The 12705-nt window shown below is 50.0% G+C and overlaps 1 long non-coding RNA gene across 1 annotated transcript; it reads right to left on the bottom strand.

Moving 5' to 3' along the window:
* Positions 1-8899: 8899 nt before the first annotated feature.
* On the bottom strand, positions 8900-12443 carry LOC125960959 (uncharacterized). The gene is made up of 5 exons (XR_007471169.1): positions 12401-12443; positions 11847-11945; positions 10733-10926; positions 10038-10144; positions 8900-9086 (listed from the first exon to the last, which is right to left on the bottom strand). It is a non-coding gene; the product is annotated as an uncharacterized LOC125960959 (long non-coding RNA).
* Between the last annotated feature and the right edge of the window lie 262 nt (positions 12444-12705).

Here is a 12705-nt window from a genome sequence, read left to right as displayed (position 1 = left end):
CTCAGCATCTAAAACTCTGAGAAATAAATTTCTGTTGCTTATATGCCACCCAGTCTGTGGTATTTGTTACAGCATCCCAAACGGAATAAGACAGCCTGTGATTCAAGCAGCCAGTGTCTGATTGTAAATGCTATGGATATAAGTAAACAGAGGAAGAGGCTGGAGGTGGGGAGTTGGGGACGTTTTGTTTTAACTAGGGTGGTAAGTGAAGTCTTTGTGTCAGGGGGAACATGGAAGAATTGATATTTAAGAAGAATTCTATATGTTCACCTCCATAGGGCCTGAAAATGCACTTAAGAAAATTCAATATCCTTTTCTAATTAAAAACCAAAATAACACAACAAAAATGGCAATAGTTAGAAATGTCCTTAACATGAAAAAGAAACATGTATACGTCAAAACCCCAAAGCCAGAAAGAATCACTATCACCAAAACATGCCCTGATCTCACCATGAACAACAGTAAGCAGAGACTGGGAGGATTAGAACCCCAACACCTTCATGAAATAGGTAATTTGATAAAACTATAAAAGAAATTACTGTAAATTGGTTGAAGACCCAAAAGATTGCATTGGAATCAGAAGTGAATAACACACCATGAAAAAAAATACCAGGAAAATTAGAAAAACAGAACAAGATAAAAAAAAATTCTAAAAGTAAAAAAACACTGCCATGGAAATAAGAACACTGCTGGGTGGATTAGACAGCAAGTTAACCGGGGTTGAAGAGACAATTAGTGAACCCGAATGTTGCAGAGAGATAAACTAATGGAGAATAAAAACAGGGCAAAGACAGTGAGACAGATGAAGTGTAGAAAGAAAGAGTTTAATATTCCCTGGGATTTTACGATGAGAAATGGGAGGAGTGTTAAAGACACAGGATTTGAAGACTTTTAGAATTACTGTAAAACATGGATTTTCAGATTCCAGTCCTGAGCAGGAAAAATAAAAACAAACTTGAACCTCACCCTACAGTATTGGATTGTAGAATATTAAAGATAATTGAAGACTTTATCACAGAGCAGGGAAGGCAGACCACAGTGAGACCAAACAGCAGCCCAGTCAGCAGTCACAATTCAGGGAGGAACACAAAGCAAAGACATCTTCATGTCAAGGGAAGCATCCAGAAACATCTGTATATTTTTCTCCCTAAACTATCACTCAAGAATAAAAGCAAAATATGAACATTTTCAGATAAAAAGGACTAAGAGAGTTTGCCTCTCTCAGGCTCTCACTGAAAGTGAGGAAGGATGTATTTAAGGAAGAAGTGAGTGAATCCCAGAAGGAAGGAGCAGAGTGTGAGAGACATGGAAGCAGGAGATGGGGGAAAGCAGGTCTCAGTCAGACAGTCATCGACTGTGTGAAACAACATTCATGGATTAATAATAGCAATAATCACGACTAACTGGAGGCATAAACTTCTATGGTTCAGTGTTGTGTCCTGGCCATCACCTGCCACCCTACCAGGGTTCAGGAAGCCTGAGCTGAGGTTGGGAACGCATATATATCTATTTATATAATAATTATTTATATCTATCTACATAGTAAGAATTCTATACCATGAACAAGTGGGATTTATTCCTGAAATGCAAGAATGTTTCAACCTAGGAAAATGCATTGGTGTAATGAAATGAAGGGGAAAAAATATGACCATCTCAAGGTAGAAAAAGCAATTGAAAAAATTAAACACCTCTGCATGATGAAAACTACTCAACAAACTAGGTTTGAAGAAAATTATCACGACAGAATTCAAGCCGTGTATGTAAAACCACAGCCAACATCACACTCAACGGTGAAACACTGAAAACTTTCCCTCTGAGATCAGGAAGCATGTAAGAATGCTGGGTTTTACCACTTCTATGCAACATAGTACTGGTAGTTTTAGCCATAGCAGTTAGGAAAGATAGATCAATAAATAAGTTAATGAATAAATCACTGACATCCAGTGATTTGAAAGGAGGAAGCAGAATTATCTCTGTTCTCACATGACACGATCTCATGCATACAAATCCTAACGACGTCACAAAACTAATGTCCAAACTAATAAATAAATTCAGCACAGTATCAGGATACAAAGTCAACATTAAAAATCATTTATTTCTATACACTAACATGATCAATCTGAAAAGGAAACTAAGAAAACAATTTTATTTACAATTGCATCAGAAAGAGTAAACGACTTAGTAATTAACGTAACCAAGGAGGTGAAGACTTACACAAGGAAAATTGCCAAACTTTGTGAAAGAGACTAAATGACACAAATCCCATTTTCAGGGACTGGAAGACTTATGACTGCTAACATCTCAATAGTACCCATTGTAATTTACAATTCCAATGCAATCTCTATCAAAACTCCATTCTAAATGGAAAGCCCCATCCTAAACTTCACTTTACACTGAACAGACCCCCAAAGAGCCAAACACTTCTGAGCAAGAAAAACAATGTGGGAGGATGCACATTCCCTGATTTCAAAACTTACTGCAAAGCTACAAGAATCAAAACAGTTTGGTACTGGCATAAAAACAGAATTATACCTCAATGGAATAGAATTCAGAGCCCAGAAAGAAACCCTCACATATATGGTCAAATGATTTTTGACAAGAACAGCAAGATTATTCAGGGGGAAAAGACAGTCTTTTCCACAAAAGGTGCTGGGAGAATGTGATATGAACGTGCAGAAGAACGAGGCTGGACTCTACCAACACCATTTATAAAAGTTAACTCACAAATAGGGACTTCCCCGGTGGTCCAGTGGTTAAGACCTTGTGCTCCCAATGCAGGGGGCCTGGGTTCGATCCCTGGTCAAGGAACTAGATCCCACATGCCTCAACTAAAAGATCCCGCAAGCCGTAACGAAGACCCGTTGCAGTCAAATAAACAAACATTAAAAAAAAAAATAGGGACAAAATTTCATATCTTGGACACACAGACATACATACATCCAGATAGACACGGAGATCTCACAGTGTGCCTGCTTGAGTTTAAAAAAGCCTCATTCCTTTCTTTTTTTTTTTTCCTCTCTTAAAGTTTTAATTTCTACTAATTGAGCCAAGGCTGTAGTCTCAGGTGACGTGGCCTATGTTTACACTGCGGGGATGTCATAAGAGTTATATATATAAAGTTATACTTTATCCTAGGAATACTCTTGCACCAATCACTAGTTTTAAGTACATTCTGTGATGATTTGAGGCCTGCTAACTAGGCAGATTTGTACCTAGAGAATAGCACACAAAAACCCACAGAACAAAACAACAAACTATTCTCAAACAAAATACACACTTGCTGGAGACAATCTGAGATTTACCTGTGATTAGACATTCAAAATTGCAATAGTGCACAGCAGAATGTCACGAAATAAACATTTCCCCTGATTCGGAAGTCTTCCTTTCTTCATGCAAAATTTACCAAAAAACCCCCAGAAAAACAAAAAAAACTCAACCAAGCCCGATAGTAGCGAGAATTTTCAAATATTTGAGCGCCTATGATAACTACTCAAACACGAAATTTTAAACGCTCATTTAACTTAGAGTAACGCTGCTTCGCAACAACCTGTTGCTGGAAAAGAGTAACACAAACAAGAAAAACATAAATCGTTCAAAAAGCCCTCCATACGCAAAAATATAAAAAGCACAGAATTTCCTTATTTCAAACTTTGGTTAGATGTTACTATTTCACACACCCTCCAGACAGCGCTCTGAGAGTCAGTTACGAGTCATTTCAGTTAATCAAGGGTGAAAACGCTGAAAGCGAACCTTCAGCCTTTTGGAGCTGACCCTCCTGAGGGCTTCAGGAAAGGGCACAGAGGCCCCCGTATGAACACCGCTCCTGGCGGCCGGGGGTCCAGGATCCCCGAGCTGTGCGCGCGCCCATCACCCGCGCGCATCCCGAGAGCAGAGGTCCCTGCACCCCTCCGGACCCACCGTGCCAGAGACGCCCGCCCCGCGGCCCCGTCTTCGGGCTCCTCTGCGGCGCCTCCCCGTCCAGGCCCCGCGAGCCCGCGGCGACGGGGCCGAGTCCGGCGTCCGCAGACCCAGAGGTCAGCCCCCCGCCGGGCGCGTGGGGACAGCCCCGCCGCGAGGAGGCCCGAGGGGCGCCGAGGAGGGAGGGCTGCAAGCGCCCGAGGCGCCCACCGCTGAACGGCCGCCTTCGTGGCCCCGGCCCGGCGTCCTCACCCTGCGGCCGGTGGCGGCGTCCCCGGAGCCGAGGAGCGAGGGAGGCTCGCGCCCCTCGGGGCTGGAGGGGTCGGGCCCGGAGGGGTCGGGCCCCTGGCTGTTGGGCAGGCGGGGGGCGGCGGCCGGGAGGCGCGCGGTGAGGTGCTGCGGGTGGAGCGGCACTTACTCGTCTCTGCGCGGCTCCGCCGCCGGGAGAGTCACAGTGTGGGGACCGACTCGGTCTCCAACTTCCCTTTCCTCAGGACGCGGGTCTTCAGGAGCCCCAGCTTCGCAGCGGCACAGCCCTCTCACCTGCCTCCACTCACGCCTGCGCACTCTCCTCGGGAGGGAGGGGGCGGGGCGGGGCGGGGCGAGGAGGGGCGGGGCGAGGAGGGGCGGGGCGAGGAGGGGCGGGGCGAGGAGGGGCGGGGCGGGGCGAGGAGGGGCGGGGCGGGGCGGGGCGCTTCCAGGCCTCAGGACACCCGGTCTGCATACCCGTGTCTATTTTTAATTTCCTGAAAGTGTTTTACTTGAAATCAATTTTTAAAAAATAAATGACACGTTTTCTTGTCCAAATCATAATTTGCTGACTATAGATGCTGCCTTTGTAAGATTTCTTCAGTGATCATAATTTATCCGCTGTCAACCGACCTGAGTCAAGTTAACAGGAATCAAATGTTTTCAAAATTCTACTTTCCTTCCATCAGTTTTCAGTCAATAATACATTGTGCCACGTGGAGTTTTATTTAGCGTGCATCACGTTTACTAATAATCACCATGAGGCCCATGGTCCCTAGGGTGAAAATGTAAGGGTCCATTAGGTCTACTACCTTGATCACAGAGATTCTTTTTCTTTTTTTTTGAAGACAGATACTCAATTTTCATCCAGCTTTTTGAACATGCTGCCTCCCCCAAAGACCCCACCCTCCTCGTCTGTCCTCTTCATTAGAGAATAGAAAAGGATTTTCTCTCAGCGGATTCCAAGGTACAGGCAGATGAAAGATAACAAACTGTTCCCAGTTGCTTGCCTAGGAACTGAAAGAACATTTCCACTTGAATATCCTAGTTACAAACCACATCTCCAATTCCTCTAGGAATGAAAAAACGCCAAGGAGAGACTGTGCCGCGGAAATTAACGAACAATTCATTTGACAAACATTCAATCTTGAACTCTTCATCCTGGTGATTAGTGTAGGAAAAGAGCACGGGTCATCACCATGCAGTTTTCATTCTTTTTTTTCCTTAGGAAGACAAACGCAGTTTTATTGAGGACAGTAGTTCACCAATTTTTTTAAAAGATATTTTTGATGTGGACCATTTTTAAAAAGTCTTCATTGAATTCATTACAATATTGCTCCTGTTTTATGTTTTGGTTTTTTGGCTGCAAGGCATTATGGGATCTTAGCTCCCCAACCAGGGATCGAACTAGCACCCTCTGCATTGGAAGGCAAAGTCTTAACCACTGGACTGCCAGGGAAGCCCCAGTAGTTCACCAATTTTAATGCTCTAACTCCTAACCTCTCTTGCAGCACAGAGTGGCCAAGCAAACTTTAAGCAAATCACACCTGAACAGAACGATTATGTGGAACTTATGGGATTGCTTAGATAGGCAGAGATAGCTGTGTGGACACTTTGGTCCTTCATCTTTGCTCCCTCCTGCCTCAAAAATGAATATGATGTCTGGCCTAGGCTGGTGCTCCAGCAGCCATTTTGGGCCAGGAGACAGCCTTCAGGATTGACACTAGCTAAAAGATGATGGGACAGAAAGACAAATGATGGCTGACTACAGTGCTGTGCAGTTGAGGGTCAGGAAGGACTGTCCAAGTTCATAAATCTTTTTACATGAGAGAGGAAAAAGTCTCCCTCTTGTCTGAACCTGTATTGTTTGGGTTTTCTGTTATATTATGGAAATCTAATATCAAGAGAACTATTGGTTTTGCACTGAAACACTGTGTGAACTTTGACACCACAGTCCCCATCTCAGAGAAACCTCCTCGTATGTACCATGGAAGATGCAGGGGTGAAGATGGCCCGTATATTCTGAAGATCCCATTCTTTGGCCTGGTCTACATCCATGTCATCTTCTATTACTTAAAAGGCCTCATCAGTTCTTGGGGAACTGTCCATTGTCCCTTAGTGCACAAGCTTAGTTGAGGCTGAAACCCCTTCCTAGCTGCAGGGCAGAGGGGCCCACAGAGCCACTGGGGTGCCCAAAACCTGTGAGGGAGGCCTGAGGGTGCTCATGTCTCCCAGACATACCACATCCAGGGATGTGGAAGGCTGGGTAGACTGTGTGCAGGGTTTGGAAGCTCCTTGTTTAAGCCATCATTGTACAATTGGAAAACTGAGGTCCAGAGAGGGGCAGGGAAAATCCAGGGCACTGGGCAGGGGCAGAGTCCTGAGAATAAGGGAGAGTTTGGACCTCCTAGGCTAGGGCTGCCCCCTCCCATGGGGCTTGCTTTGGAATTAGAGCTCCTAGGACCCCAGTACGCCCCCACCCATGTGGAGTAGATTTCTGTGGAAGTCCACACAAGTGTACACTGACACTCACACTAACATCAGAGAAAGGGACAATAGGACATGGGGTCAGGGGAAGGGGGGACACTGAGGCGGTGACAAATGTAAAAGAAGAAAGACAATGACAGAAACCTGGATCATTCTTCCTTGGACTGAAGCAAAGACCACCGTGCTGGACCATCAGGGGCCTCATTTGGAATTGGGGCCAGATCCACTGCACTGGCTGTACTGAGGAGTCCTTGTAAGGGCACTGGACACCCCAGGGCCAATGTGGACAAGAGAAGGTTGAGGGAAGCTTCCAAGGTCACTCTCAAAGCCCCTGGTTCCTATGGGTCCTGTCACATTGCCCCCCTGGGGCCCAAGGAAAGTTGATGTCCTGAAGTCTCTGAAACAAAGGTATGTTTTGTGCTGTGGCTTCCCTGCTTGGTGTATAGTATGGGTGGTTCCCATCAGGGGGAATGATGTGTCCAGTGTGCTCTACTGGAGCAACTGGGGCCAGGAGAGTGTCCCCTGGACTCCTGAACATTCCCCTGCCCCTGACCTGGCCTGTACCTCCTCTTATTAGCATCCATCTCTAACATCTGAGCTTGTCAGTGGCAGGATGGAGCCTCTTATCTACTCATTCACCAGCTGTGCCCTGAGCCCTCAAATGGGGGCCATGATGAAAAGAACCACCAGGGTCCCTGCCCTCTAGCAGCTCACAGTCTGGAAGGGAAAATAGACAAAACCAAGAATACAGAAACAAAAGAAAGAAAACAGCAAGTTCTATATCGAAAAACAGCAGGGTGCCACAACGGGGTCCTGGGGTCCACTAGGTGAGGGGATCTGGAAAGGCTGCATTGAGGTGACATGTCTGTTCCCAGCAGTGAGACGAGAAGGAGCCAGCCCTGCACACATCTGGGGAGAATTAGCCTAGAAGAAGGCACGAAACATAGACGCTGAATGTGTTTGGCCAGAGAGGAAGTCAGAAGGGGGCCAGTGTGGCTGGTGGGAGCTTGGGAGGACAGTAGGGGACAGTAGGGAGGGCAGGGCCAGGGCCTGGTGCTTGATGGCCGTGTGAGTGATCCACTGTGTGCGACAGCATTAGCCACTCTTAGTGGCTTAAGCAACAAACATTATCTCACGCCATCTGTAGGCCAGGAATTGAACAGGACTCAGCTGGAGGCCTCTGCCAGTGTCTCTCAGGGGTTTGGGGCTGTGGACTTGAGTCAGGACCCAGGTGCTCCTCTGTCTGCTGGTCTCCCTCGGTGCCAGGCCACGGGGACCTCTTCAGTCAGCATCTCATAACATATAGACTTCTTCCCCAGGGTGAAAGACCAGGTGGAAGGGAAAGAGGGGCGGGGAGAGGGAGGGAGAGAGAGAGAGAGAGGAAATTGCAACATAAATGAAGCATGGAAATTGTACACCTAAATAATTCTGGGGGATTGTCAAATGGTACAATCACCGTATGTAACACTTCAGCAGGTCTTCAAAGGACAAGCATACAGTTTTCAGTCAACCCCAAAATTCCACTCTTACATCAATACCCCAAAGAAGTGAATACAGACATTCAAATGCTGGTACACAAGTATTCAGAGCACCACTATTCACAAGAGCCTAAAGGTGAAAACATTCATAATGTCCACCAGCAGATGAAAGGACAACCCAATGCGGTGTGTTCTCAGAATGGAATATTATTCAGGGACAAAAAGGATGCAAATATTCTGGAAGAGATGTTAGAGGGGGGTTATGTAACATTGTGAATGTACTTACTGCCATTTACATGTGCAAGTTAAAAAAATCAAACTATTAAATTTTATTTTGAGTGAACTTTATATCTAGATTAAACAATTTAGTAAATATCATAAAAAATCATATTAAAAATGGACTTGCTCTGACTCTGGAGCTGTAGCAGGCAGTAGAGGTGTAGCTGGCTCTAGTTCTGCAGAAGTTTCCAGAGCTTCTTCTGGAGCTGGTGCTATAGACCCAAGACTAGAAAATATCATCAATAGGACTGCTTTTCCATGTGCCTCCCAAAGACAGGAAACTTCTCACTGCCAATCAATGAAGTCTCAGTCCAAGATGCCACCCCCAGGAAGGCTTCCCAGACTGCAGTCCAGGGGAACAGTGATCTGAGTCTCCTCATTGCTCCTGGCCCAGTTCCAGCCTCGGGAAGCTCTGTTCCGTGTGGCTCCACCCCTTCCCCTCCCCACTTGCCCCCCTTCACCCACCCTGAGTCCCCCTCACCATCACCCTCTGCCTCAGGGGGCTCCAGGTGCTCCAGCTGTGCCAGGAGAAGGCAGGCTTGCTGCTCCAGGTCTGAGCCAGGCATGCTGAGCTCTGTGTAAGCCAGAAGCATCTTCAGGCGGGGAAATTCTGGGGGCTGGTGGAAATGCTCAGGGTAATGGTGCAGCCAGGTGCCCAGCATGGAGGACACGGCCCTGGGGGGAGTCAGGTGGGCAGCAGAGTCAGAGGTCTGGCCTTCCTTCCCCACTGCGCCCCCAGGAGAGCCCTGCGGGGACCTGAGCCTCTGAGCCTTCTGCTTCTGCCCATCCAGAGGCCAGTTCTACTCCACGTACCATCTAACCTGGCAGACTTGGCAGAGGGGACCTGGACACAGAGGAGGGGCTGGCAACGAGCCTGCTGAAGTGACAGCCCTTGATCCACGGTGTGTCCACCTCTCCACTTCTTCAGGGAAGCCTGACACACTGCTCTGTCCCTCTTCCGGCCCCTCCCCACTGGATGTCACCTCTGTGAGGACAGGCAGGGTGTCTGCTCTGGTCCTGCCCTCTCGGGAACACAGTAAGTGCTCCACGAATATCTGACCCAGGAGGGAACACACAGGCTCTATCTTCCGGTCCAGGCTTCCTGCGGGCCTAACACCTCAGATTTACCTCCTGCACCCACATGCTGCCTCATCCTCTCGGAGCCCTGCCTGGCTCTCCTCCTGCTACTGACACTCATCTCCCACAGGGCGGGGTCAGCTGCCCCCTGCGTGTCACTGGGTCCCCGAGCACCAGCTGAGCACCCACTGGTGAGGATCCACCAGACAGTGACCAGGATGCTCTCCACACCTTGTGTTCTGGGTCCCAGAATGGGGGGTGGAGGCAGGGCTGGGATGGAGAGGGGACGGGTGTGGACTCTCTTAGGGTCCTCTGACCTCTGACCTCTGACCTCCCGGGTGCTCCTCGCGGCACCCCAGCCCCGTCCGCAGCTCTCTTGGACTCCTTTCCTCTTTTCCAGGAGAAGCCCTCAGACCTCCGCCCTCAGCACGAACCATCAGATGAGTGGGATCCAGGGTTCTGCCAGCCCTGCCCATCTACAGACCCCACATCTCCATGCATCTTCTTTGGAGAAGGGAGTCCCTCCCTCTTGAATCAAAGCCCACTCACATTTTCAGCTGGTGCAGGGGTCCACCGTCCTCATCAGAGTAAGGGAGGATGCATCCATAACTAGAGGAGGCCAGGAAGGCGTCACATGGACTGTCCTGAGGACACACCTGGATGTGATGCCTAGTGTGACAGTGTGACCCCCGGTAGAACGGAAGCCCTGGAGGGCAGGACTGCTGTCTGCTCGATGCGTTAAATGATGGGTGTTCCTAGAAAAGCGCCTGCACCTAGTGGGCCTTCCTCTACATGTGAAGAATGAATGAGCCCCACCAGCCCCATCGCACACATCTGAGTGGCCTGGGGCCCCACTGCCCACTCCCAGGAACACTTGCTCTCACCCACCCAGGACAGTGCACCCCTAATGGAATCACCCATCACCATTCAACTGGGAAAAGAGTTCATCCCAAGGTGAGAGGCACAGTGACAACTGAGGCAGAGGCTTCCTCGTGGGGAGGAGGGACATGATGAATTAGCACAACCACGGCCCCTCCAGCAGACCTTTCCACAGGCCAGGTCCCCAGAAAGCACTTTCCGTGAAGGACCCTCTGGTCTCTACAGTCACCGTAGGGGGCTGGTCCTCTCTTTACCCTAGTGTGCAGAGGGGCCAGCTGAGGCTCAGAGAGGTGGAGTGACATTCCCACATGTCACAGCTAGAAGGTGGCCGAGTCACCAATGTCCCATCGGGAAAAAGTGCTCACCTTGTGGAGAGAAGGTCCAGCATCTGCTGGGTGGTAGGGGAAGCCCTGTAGGTGCCCAGGAATGTGGGGAGGTCGGAGGGGGCCCCGCCCAGGAAGGCAGGCACCAGGTTTCCCACCAGCTTCTCCAGCCTGCCTGCCTGGACGCTCCACACCATGCAGGTCTCATTCCTGTCCCCTGTGGACACGTTTTCCCCCTGGGGTGGAACAGAGCAGGGACATGAGTCAGAGGCAGCGTCAAGGACACCAGGAGGGCTGGGGCTGGAGCTGAGACCGAATCCCCAAGCCTCAGGGACTTGAGGCAAGAGGTGGGACAGGAGTGCCCTCAGCAGAATAAAGGTTCTGGCTTCACAAGTGAATTGGCGGTGGGCGATGGTTACGTGTGTCACTATCTCAGGGCAGTTTGTAGCACAGTATTGACAGCTCCCCCTGTATTAACTGCATCATCCCTGTGATTGTTATCAAAACATCCCATTCTGGGGATGAGAACACAGAGTCTCCCTGGGGCAGGAGGGATCAGGTTAGTCAGGCCAACATGGACACCTGAGGATGGAGTTAAAAGAGGAAAATCTGTAGAAAAATGCAGAAACAAAGTTGACTTAACATTAAGTGGGGGCTTCCCTGGTGGTGCAGTGGTTAAGAATCCGCCTGCCAATGCAGGGGACACGGGTTCGAGCCCTGGTCCGGGAAGATCCCACATGCCGCGGAGCAACTAAGCCCGTGTGCCACAGCTACTGAGCCTGTGCCCTAGAGCCCGCGAGCCACAACTACTGAGCCTGTGCTCTAGAGCCCGCGAGCACTGCAACGAAGAGTAGCCCCTGCTCTCTGCAACTAGAGAAAGCCCGCGCGCAGCAGCAAAGACCCACCACAACCAAAAATAAATAAATTAAAAAAAAATGAAGTGGAATCCTATGAAAGTCTCTTTCTGAGATTCCCACATATATGTGGATAGTGACTTTATAGCTGGACCGGGCAGGGCCTGGGCCGTGAGGGCGGGCGGGAGAGGAGATGGGGGCCCAGATTCCTTTGGGAGCAGGACGCCAGGAGGGACCCAGGGGAGGGGCAGGGCGGCTCTGCGGCTTCCTGGGTGTGCAGTCTCCTCCTCGCTGGCACTCACCCTGAGCCTGCCCTGGGCTCTGTTGCTGGTGTGGGGCTCCTGCCCCTCCTGCAGGGAGATGGAGCAGGGGGCGCCATGGACCGGCTCCTGTGCGATCTCCTGTGTGGAGCCCTGTGAAGCCTCAGAGCCCTGCCTGCCGCCTGCGCTGCCCCTCAGACCCACCAGCCATGTCCACTGCAGACACACGCACACCACTCTCTGCACAGACCTCCTCCAAGGAGGGAAAATGATGACAACCTGAGGGCCTTGGATCCACGCTGGCACAGATAAAAGGCACCTCAGGAATCCTCTCTCACCCTTGTGCTTGAGTGCGATCATGACGGGACCACCAGCTGACCAAGTTCCCATCCACCCGTTCCTGCCCAGAGGGGAAACCTCCCCTCAAGTCCCCCTTCCCCCCACATGGAGATGCGGGGACGTGAGGCTGCCCGGGGAGGGCTCCCAGACGCGGCCGGGCCTGGACTGGCCTGCTCTAGGCCACCTCGTGTTCCCTTAGGGACCTCCTGGTAAAGGACCAGAGTCGTCCAGGTTAAGCATTGAACCGCCTAACGCACCTGAGAAACCTCCCACTCAGGGGTTTCCTGAAGCAGAAGCCCTGGGAAGTCAGGACACAGCAGGAGAACATCCGTCTCTGTGAAGCGTCTCCAGCCAAGTGAGCCGGCTGTGGGGCTGTCGCTAGAACGTGTGTGCCTGGCTCCCGGGGCTCAGAGTTCTGTTGGGGTCTGTTGCCAAGGAGGTGACTTCACTTCCTGGGGGCCCCTTACTTGAATCCTCTCCTCAGACAACGCCGCTACACACAGCCCTCTGGGCTGCCGACGGCTCACCCCTTCTCCACGCAACCCCATGTCTCACACAGTCA

The sequence above is a fragment of the Orcinus orca genome, chromosome 14 (assembly GCF_937001465.1).
Source record: "Orcinus orca chromosome 14, mOrcOrc1.1, whole genome shotgun sequence".
NCBI lineage: Eukaryota > Metazoa > Chordata > Mammalia > Artiodactyla > Delphinidae > Orcinus > Orcinus orca.
This window is presented reverse-complemented; position numbering and strand designations above follow the sequence as displayed.